The sequence below is a fragment of the Nelumbo nucifera genome, chromosome 4, assembly GCF_055504915.1.
Source record: "Nelumbo nucifera cultivar China Antique chromosome 4, China Antique-T2T, whole genome shotgun sequence".
Taxonomy (NCBI): Eukaryota; Viridiplantae; Streptophyta; class Magnoliopsida; order Proteales; family Nelumbonaceae; genus Nelumbo; species Nelumbo nucifera.
Window position 1 is genome coordinate 58,200,193 of NC_142652.1, and position 10,083 is coordinate 58,210,275.

Sequence of the window (10,083 nt, forward strand, 5' to 3'; positions counted from 1 at the left end):
CATTGGAAGAGGAACTGCCCATAATACCTGAATTTCATAAAGAATAAGTCTTTTGAAGGTAATTTCAAATCACTAGTCATAGAGACTAACATGTTGGTCACTTCTACCTATCTTGGTGTATTAACTTAGGAGCCTTAACTCATGCTTGTAACTCATTGTGGGGGTTTGGGGAAAGCAAAAGACTGACTGAGGGAGAGGCAATACTCTATATGGGAACTTCATCATTTGTTGCTACTATTTCTATAGGAACACTAGATTTAGTTTTTAGGGAATGATTTATTTTACTTAAATATTGTCTTTACATTTTGCAATTAAGAAGAAATTTGATTTTCGTTTCAAAGTTATGAAATGAAGGTTATTCTTTACATTTTGGTAATAAAATTACTATTAAATTGAATAAAAAGGTCCATTGCCTTTGGGGAATTAGAAAATTGTCTATATGTTCTCCATCCTACCGTAGAAACAAAAGTAATTGAAACCATCACCAAAATTATTCTCACAAAGAGAGCTCATGATACCATTAGTCTAACCTACTTGTGGCATTTTAGACTTAGCCATATAAATATACAAAGAAACACAATACTAGTTAGAGATGGTCCATTGGATTTCTATTCATAGAAAATCTTCTAGATTGTAAACCTTACATTCAAGGCAAGATGACTAAAAGGCCATTTACTGAAAAAGACCAAAGAACCATAGGTACTTTAGACATTATACATAGTAATGCATCCGGCCCCCTGAATGTAAAGGCTAGAGGCGGATATGTCTATTTCATTATCTTTATTGATGATTATTCTTAGTATGGGTATTTGTACCTAATGCGACACAAGTCATAATCTTTTGAAAAGTTCAAAAAAATTAGACAAGTGGTTGAGAGGCAATTAGGTAGAGAGATAAAAGCAGTATAACTAGATCATGGTGGTGAATATCTCTAAAATAAGTTTAGGGATTACTTAAAGGACGATGGAGTTTTATCCCAACTATCACCACCATCTACCACTCAAATAAATTGTGTATCTAAAAGAAGAAATTGACAAGCACTTGTATGGTCTTAAATAGGCTCCAAGAGCTTGGTATAGTAAAATTGGCAAGCACTTTCTTGACAACAGCTTCCCAACAAGTGAGAGTAAACCAACTCTCTTTGTGAAAGTCCAAGGTATGGATAAAATACTCATAGTGTGTCTATACGTTGATGATATTATCTTCACAAGTCCTTGATTAAAGAAATTAAGCAAAAAATGATGCTAGAATTTGAGATGACAAATTTGAGACCTTTACACTATTTCTTGGAAATCCAACAAGTAATCCGAAAAATGCTAAAGGAAATTTTGTGTGTCAAAAAGTGTATGCCCAAGACTTTGTTGGAAAATTTTCACATGTCTAAGTGTAAGGCTGCAAAAACTCCAATGAACTCAAGTGAAAAGCTCACCTTGGAAGATGGAAGTGAAAGGTAAATGCTAAAGAATTTAGAAGCATGGCTGGTGGGTTAATTTATCTCACTCAAACAAGGCCTAACATTATGTTTTCAATCAGCTTGATTTCCAGGTTCATGCAAAACCCAAGTAAACATCACTTTGGTGCTGCAAAGAGAGTTTTAAGATATGTTAGCGGAACACTAAACTTTGGCATCACTTTAGTGCAGCAAAAGTTTCAAGCTTGTTGCCTATACTGGTAATAATTGGGCTGGTTGTACAGAGGGAGTTCACATCTGCATCCCGCAAGGGAGAGCCCCACAATGTCCCACAATACATTTTCGCAATGTATTGGAAACCTCTATCAATGATGGCATCATCAAGACTGATACTATCATCAGGAGATGTTTACAATACAGGGCGGGGATGTGCTGTGGGACGTTGTGGTGTGCAGATTTGAACTCATACAGAGGACAGGAAGAGCACATATTCATTATTATGCCATCAGTCTTGGATCTAGACTAATATCTTGAGCAACAAAAAAGCAACAATCAATAGCTCTATCAAGTTCAGAAGCAGGGTACATCGTTGCCACTAGTGCTGCTTGTCAAGTAATATGGCTGAGAAGAATTTTGACTGACTTGAATCAAGATCTAAAAGGTGCTACTGAATTGTTCTATGCCAACAAGTCTACTATTGCCATGACAAAAAAATCCTGTATTTCACAGGAGAACCGAGCATATTAAGATCCGCCATCACTTCATTAGAGAGCTCGTGGAAAAAGAAGAAATCAAGCTTGAAGAAATCAAATTGTAGATTTATTCACCAAAGCACTTCCAAAAGAAAGCTTCTAGAAACTGAGGAATTTATTTGGTGTTGAGACGGTTTGAATTAAGGGGGAGTGTTAGAAATACTTTAAACGCATCTCATCTTTTTTTTTCTGCCCACCTGGAGCTCACATGTCTACCTTGTCTTATTTATTTAATTTCTTAAATTATCTTTATGTTTTGATGGAAATATTAGATTTGGGCCACGTGCCCTATTTTGTATCCTTGATTTTTAATTTGTCTCATCCGAGCTTTTTATATGTAGCATTGTACGCTTTTTGGTAGGCTCAATGAGAAAACATATTTTGGCGTGTCTTTTCGCATGGTCTTTTGGTTATTTATAAGTTGGGGTAGACTGATTTTTTATTTATTTCTATTTAATGCGTGGAAGAATCAGTTGCTAAAAGCCGGAATGTCGAAAAAGACACAAAAAATCCATTTTGAGCTAATTTTGGAAATCTCAAAATGAAGATAGCTTTTTGCGTCTTTCATATTTTATTCTCACGCGGAAAGATGCAGAAAGACATGTGAAAAGACACACATCTACCAAACATGTTTCGGATTGCTTAAATCTTCATGCAAAAGTCCAATACATCTTTTAACTGTAAAAACTATCATAAATGGTTTCTTTTCTCCTTCTTTTGTCTAAAAGCCCAACACCATCTTGGAGATAGATGAATTAATTGAAGATTGGTGTTTTGCAAATAGATATTCATTTATTTTCATTGGTAGAAACTTCAACTACTTAGCTCATTCTTTAATAGTGTCTTTTATGTTTATTTAAATGGTTCTGCTGACGAGTGGACGGACGGTTAACCCTCCATCAAGGAGGTTACCCTTTATTTTACACACTCTAGATTTGCTACTCACTTTTCCTATCCATTCTCTATCTGCCGTGAATTGGAACCACACATATTAAGAGATGTATGGCTCCAATTCTCGTCGGGTTGAAGGTGGATAGGAAAAGTTTGTATGAAATCTGGGCTCTATTTTATATTCAGAGTTTTTCCACTCTTTCCTCTTATTCGCAACTCAACTAATTTTAATAAAAGCAAAGCAATACTATGTGGTCACAATTGCGGTGACTGTGTTAAAGTCCATGCCATTTGTTATCGGTCCATGATGCCACCTACCAAATTCCGTGAATAAATTAGTTCTCCCTATACCTATCTCTGCTCGTTAGGTGCCCATAAATTTAAGTTCAGCATATTTTAAGAAATTTTAGCCAAACAGTACAGTTGGGTAGTTATTAATTCGGAAATCCGAATAGATGCTAAGGCGGGTATTGATATTTTAGCACTCAACTACTTAATGTGACACAATGTACTTTTGTATAAATAGATTGTTGAGCTTACGGAACAGAGGAATCAAAAAGCACTCCTGTACCGGTCCATCTCCGACGGAGAACAGAAAATAATAAAACATGGGGTAGGAATTGAAATTTCATCATTTGCCACGTGGCTATTTAACATAAACTGATTTCATTTTTTTTATACAAACAAAGGGCTAGCACGTCCCCAAACATCAGCAAGCTAGAATTCACTTTGGTTATATATATTAGCGTACTTCTTATTACCAATGAGATGTTCCCACATTAATTAGAGTTCACGTTGAAACTTAGATGAGGATTATGCTTATTGTTGGCCGTTAAGATTCTCTTTAATACCATAATAACACTTATTTGAATCAATCACTTTAGAACTTATTTGGCAGGACACGTCAGCATGTCTTTCTTTTTCTGTATTTTTAAAATTGAACAAAATAACTTAAGTAGCAAATCAATTTTAAGACTTTTGTCTTCCTCATTAATTCATCTTAAATTCTTATCTCTCTTATTAATTCATTTGATTCTCTCTCATTAATCATCCCGTCAATTCTCCTCTCAATTACTCTATTAAATTTCTTAAAATTCACTCACTATTTTTTTTTTTTTTCTTTTTTTCCTTTGAACAAATGAATAATAAATCAAATGCAATTTGCTTAGGGATGATATTTATTTTTGATCCATTGGGATACACAATGAAGGTAGCCCATCCCCCATACCCATAACCCCAAAACTCTTGGTGGTAGTGGGGTCTGATCCTCTAGCAAACTTGGTCGTACGAATTAGTTTTTAATGGGTAGCTCAGGATCAGTTTGACCCATATTCATCTATACTTCTACTTTAATTTTGCGGTCTCCTTCTGCTCCACGTTTGCTTATCAAATTTCATGCATCTTAGAGTCATGACTAGTTTTTGATTGAAAGACAACTATTTTGGTTTTTCTAAAATTATTACCAAACATAACTTATGGACGGTCCTAGATGGGGCCATAAGCCGCTACAAGCAACTGCAAGGTAAGCCTCGATCATATGGAAAGCTGTGAAACTATATTTTGGGAAAACGCAAAATTCTCAAAAATGCTTACACTGAGCTGGAGCCCTCCCAAAGGGGCACTTAGATGTTTGAGCTTTCACATAAGCAGCTCTTTTAGACTTCCTATTAATATAAACAAAACAATTTACATCAAAACAAGAGGCTAATTATTAAGTCTCAATTTGTGTTCTTGTCATATCAAGGTAAGGGTAATCAAATATGATGTCGTGCAATTTGGATGCTCTCTCGTGGTAGGCGATTCATACTCTAAAGTGAAGATTTATTGGGCCGAACTGAGCCAAAGTTTGCCGAGCTGATGCATATAAATGCAAGCTAAAGTGTGCTGCAAGGGAGAGAGGGTGAGAGTACTCAGGTGTCTTTTACTCGAGGAGGGCACTCCGATGCTTAAGTCAGTAAGAGATATTTTCTGAAAGTGTGAGGGAGATTGAGAGTGTCAATGCACGTACCTTTCTCGGATGGATCTGGATGTCTTTTAGAGTTATCAAGGGGCTCAGGGTACTTCGCTAACGTCCTTGAGCTTCTGGCAGAACTGTTTCCGCAATATAGGGCATATTAATGTGTCAGTTGCGAGTACCGCACGATGAATATAATTCGTTCGAGTAGAATCTAGCACACGGTACGGCGAGCTGTTCTAATGGTCGCGATGCCAGCGCCTTTGGTAACGAGTTTACATGAATGGTTAGCAAACTCACTCTTACGGGGCTGCCTTAGCTCACCTCAGCTCAACTGGCTTCTTGGCCAGGTCGTCGGTGACCTTATGAGCTTTTCTAACTCGCCTTTGCCAAGGTCGACATCGAGCTGTGTGAGGTACTCCAAGCTAACCTGTCGAGTTGGTCTACTAACTTAGTGCTGAGATGTCAATAAAGGCCACATGTCGCCACTTGTTTGGGAGGACCAAATTACCCCTCATCAAAATATATGTTAATACAAATACAACACGGTTAATTAATAATATTAAGTTTTCCTATATGAATACAACTTGTTTATCATACGGATAATATGATAACCCATGTAATCAAGGTTTTTTCTTTTGTTTGGTAATTGTTTAAAATATCCAACAAAAACCAAGGGATAGAAGTTTGAAGTCCATCAAGAGCTATGAATTTATAAATGATGCATAAAACTTTTGTTTAACTAAAATACTCAAATTTTAGAATTTGGTCCCTCTTTAATTATAAAGACAAAAATGTAATTTGAACCACTTTTTATCCTTATTCAAATCCCTCTCATTAAGTCTTATATTTAAGATATTAATCCGATTAACATTTACTAAATCCTATTATTGACTATAGTATGCCTATTTTTGAATTTGGTCCCTCTTTAAAGTGAGAGCACAAAATGTCATTTAAACTACTATATTTCTCCTCATTCCCCTTTCACTATGTCTTATATTTAGGGTATTAACTCCCATCTTTCATTGAATCCTATATTAATTAACCACATCAAAGAAAATGAATAGTATAAACTCACCATGACTTTTTTTGCATTTCTCTTAATTTTATCATATATAACTTTTCAAAACCTCCTAAAAGCCCCATGTCATTGAGTTTTATTGTCCAAAACTTACCTTCCTTTAAGATTTCCATTTTTTTAATCCCCAAAATTTAGGGTGAGCACCGTAATATTTTATTAATGATTTCAAAAAATTAATAGCTTAGGAGGGGGAAAAGACTTACCACTCGAGAAAATCTATATACAAAAAAATCATCAAGAAGACTATGAACAGTAATTAAAAAAGAATCCAAATGATCTCTCAATAACACAAGCAAACAACTAACTAAAACGCAAAAAATGGAAGGTCAAGATCAACATTCTTCAAAAGGATCTGAGTGGAACGTGGAAGGTCAGCCAATGAGTTAGATCACCGTTAATGACCATTAAGCACTTAAGTATTTACATGAAAAAGGTAGACCGAAAGGACCATAGAATGCGATCTCCATGACGACGACCATGCAAAATAAAGCAAAAAGTATTTTTGCGTTTGATTTTTGTTTTTCACAAAGTAAAAGCAAAGGGTTTTATTAAAAGAAAGAAAAAACAGAATACAGAAGCACGAGGGGCGATAAAAAAGCAGCCCAAACACCCCACACCGAAAGCTGTACAATTCATATGATCGGAAAACCCAAAAACCCTGAAGAGTTATGGTTGGTGCTTGGTGGGGCTCACATGCATAATTAACGAGAGAGATGGCCCCCTTCCCCAATCGAGAATAAAGGGCAGCTAACATCACGGGCCTATTTTAATGTCGATGTCCAACCAACTTGAAGAATTACGGTTCGTGGTGGTTGAGCTTTTCATTACAAATTAAAGAACCTCTCAATCTCAATGAAGACTTCAACCTATACAAAATTCAAGTAGTGTTCAAACTAGCTAGGGGATGTTTGGAAATCGTGGCCATTTTTCTAAAAAAAACGATGTAAAGTTGGATTCATATATGAATGTTTGGTTTAGGTGTTTATTGAAAAATTGGGCATGTCTCATAAATTGGGACCCCATTGATGCATGAAACCTTTAATTTATTGTTTCATGCATTGATGAACCGTTGCCCCCAACCATTGATTAATTGGCGATTATGTGTATCATGTGTGGTGCTTACCACATACATGAAAAACAGTGATGAAAATCACCTTACCAAACAGCATAGTATTACTTACTGCCTACATGGCAAAAATACTCTGACAAAATTAAAGTGTTTTTTTTGTTGAAAAATGGATCTTATAGGCATGAACGTTTTTTCTTGAAAATCGGTCCCAAAAAACGCCCACGCTACCAAACACCATCTAAACGCATTTTTTCCTGCATTCTTTTCAACTATAAATGTAACGCGTTGCATTCGTTAATTCTGCACAGTTGTAGCTAAGCTAACCAGAGAAGATCAGAAGGAAGGGAAAAAGATGGCCTTGGCGTGGGCGTTCACCATCCCATTCCTCCCAACAGTCTCTGCATACCACATCTTGGTAGCTGTTCTTCTTTTCTTCATTCTGCAATGGTTTTTCCAACGCAAACAGTACAACAAAGTCTACGCCAACTGGCCTTTGCTGGGCTCGTTCCCGGTGTTGGCCTGGAACAGCTACAAGATACATGAATGGATGACGGAGGTTTTCATCAAGCTCGGCACCAATTCCTTCTACCTGAAGGGCCCCGTCTTGTCTAAGCTCGACTACCTGGTGACTTGTGATCCCCAAAACTTAGAGCACATCTTCAAGACCAACGTTGCCAACTATCCAAAGGGCAAGAATTTCATGCAGATATTCGAAATTCTGGGCGAGGGAATCTTCAACGCCGATTCTGAGTCATGGCAAACGCAGAGGAAGAGTGCACACTGGGCTTTCAGGTCGGTTGATTTCAGAAGCTTCGTCAACAGCACTGTGCAGAAGGCCATTCAGAACAAACTTCTGCCTGTGTTGGCTAACGTGGCCAAGGAAGGTTGTCCAGTAGATTTGCAGGATTTGTTTCTGAGGTACACCTTTGATACCATTAATATTACAATCTCGGGAAAAGATTTGGGATGTCTTGCAGAAGGGCTTCCGACTAACGTAGTGGCTACAGCTGTTGATGATGCACAGGAGGCCGTGATTTACAGGGTTTTGACGCCAACGTTTTATTGGAAGTTGCTCCGTTTGTTGAAGGTCGGAACGGAGAAGAAGTTAGCCAAAGCACGTGAAGTCGCTGATAATACGATTTATGATATCATTTGGCGTAAGAAAGAAGAAGTGCTTAAAGGAGTAGAATCAGAAACAAATAGCTTACTCTCCACCTACATTAGATCACAAGGAGAGAAGCCCGACTGGTCTGAGGCTAGGGTGAAGTTCCTTAGAGACACGGTTCTCAACTTCTTCCTAGCTGGGCGGGACACTACAGCTTCAGGTCTTCTCTGGTTCTTCTGGTCGCTTAACAGAAACCCTCGTGTGGAGGCAAAACTCCTGGAAGAGTTGAGGTTTGTATTCTCTCAGAGGGAGAGAAAAGGTGAGGCTAATGCGGTAGGCAAGAAGAAATTCATGTTCGAACCAGATGATTTGAAGAATCTGTTGTATCTGCATGCAGCATTTTGTGAAACACTAAGGTTGTTTCCTCCCGTCCCTTTGAACAGAAAGGGTGTCGTTAAGAAGGATGTCCTCCCTGATGGCAGTGTTGTCAAACCAGGGATGCAGGTTCTGCTTGGAGTTTACTCTCTAGCAAGGATTCCATCAATATGGGGGGAGGATTGTTTGGAATTCAAGCCGGAGAGGTGGATTAAAGCGGATGGGACTCTGGATAATGACATGATTTCCAAATTGTTATTTGCATTCGGAGGTGGCCCAAGAATCTGCATAGGGAGGGACATGGCTTTCACCAACATGAAGTTGGCCGCTGCTGCTATCCTCTCCAATTTCCATATTCAAGTGGAAGATGATCATCCAGTCTCCTTGAAATCAACAGTTGTTCTTCAAGTAAATGATGGATTGATGGTCCACGTAAAAGAAAGGAGTTTGTTCTAATATATTAGAATTAGTATTTAATCAAGTCGTACTAGTTTAATTAGTTATATCTCTTAAACGACCCCATATTGTTAGTTGTCCGTGCAAGGCTTAGTCCAGTTGAATTAAGGCCTTATTACTGCATGTATAACTAACCAAGTTAATGCAAAGATTGGCGATTTAAGTTAGTAATTAAAGTTTCTTCTTTTGTTTCTTTTGATATTATTAGTTTTTTTATTCAAAAGGATGTAATTAAGGCTGTGTTTAGTTTGAAAGAAAAAATGTAGGAAAGATAGTCAAACGTACACAAACTCTCTTCCTCTTCCTACCTTTTCTTTTCATTATCGATTACGTACACAGTATAAGGGAAAATCCTTGAACCACCTTAGACGTTTATTGTACTGAAGCTAAAACATGTCTTGATCTTTCTAAGACACTGACTTCCACTGTTGACTTGCATGGCATGAAAAAAAAAATCACCTTTCATTTCCCTAACAAAACAAGGAAAATGAAAAGACATCACTACCCTTCACTTATTCTATACCATTTCTTCTCAAAATATTATCATACAAAATATTTTTTTTATCCCCAACTTTATTCTCCGTTTAGGTTGGCCACTATAGATTTTATTAAAGATCATGAATATATATTAACAGGCGATGAAGACATCATTATTTTCACCGAAGGTAAGGGATGTCTTACCGATTTTTTTTTTTGAGCTCACATCTGTGCCCCACAAGGGGGTGCCACAACATCCTACAGTATATTTTCGTCGTGTATCCAGGATATATCTTGATGATGATATCATCGGTTCTGATACTATCATTGGTTGATGTTTTTAATACACTGCAAAAATGTGCTGTGGGGCATTGTGGGGTGCCCTTTGTGGGGCACAGATCTGAACTCCTCTTTTTTTTTTTTTTTTTGACAACACAATTAGCATGAGATATAACTGGAATTGTTCATTGTACAATCATTTAGGAATGCCTGACGTAGAAAATTTGGAACAG

General features: G+C 37.2%; 1 pseudogene across 1 annotated transcript; it reads left to right on the forward strand.

Annotated features, from left to right (window-relative positions):
• The first annotated feature begins 7,444 nt into the window (after positions 1–7,444).
• Positions 7,445–9,290, forward strand: LOC104589569 (cytochrome P450 86B1 pseudogene; annotated as a pseudogene). The gene has a single exon (XR_016085699.1). The product of XR_016085699.1 is annotated as a cytochrome P450 86B1 pseudogene (transcript).
• The last annotated feature ends 793 nt before the right edge of the window (positions 9,291–10,083 follow it).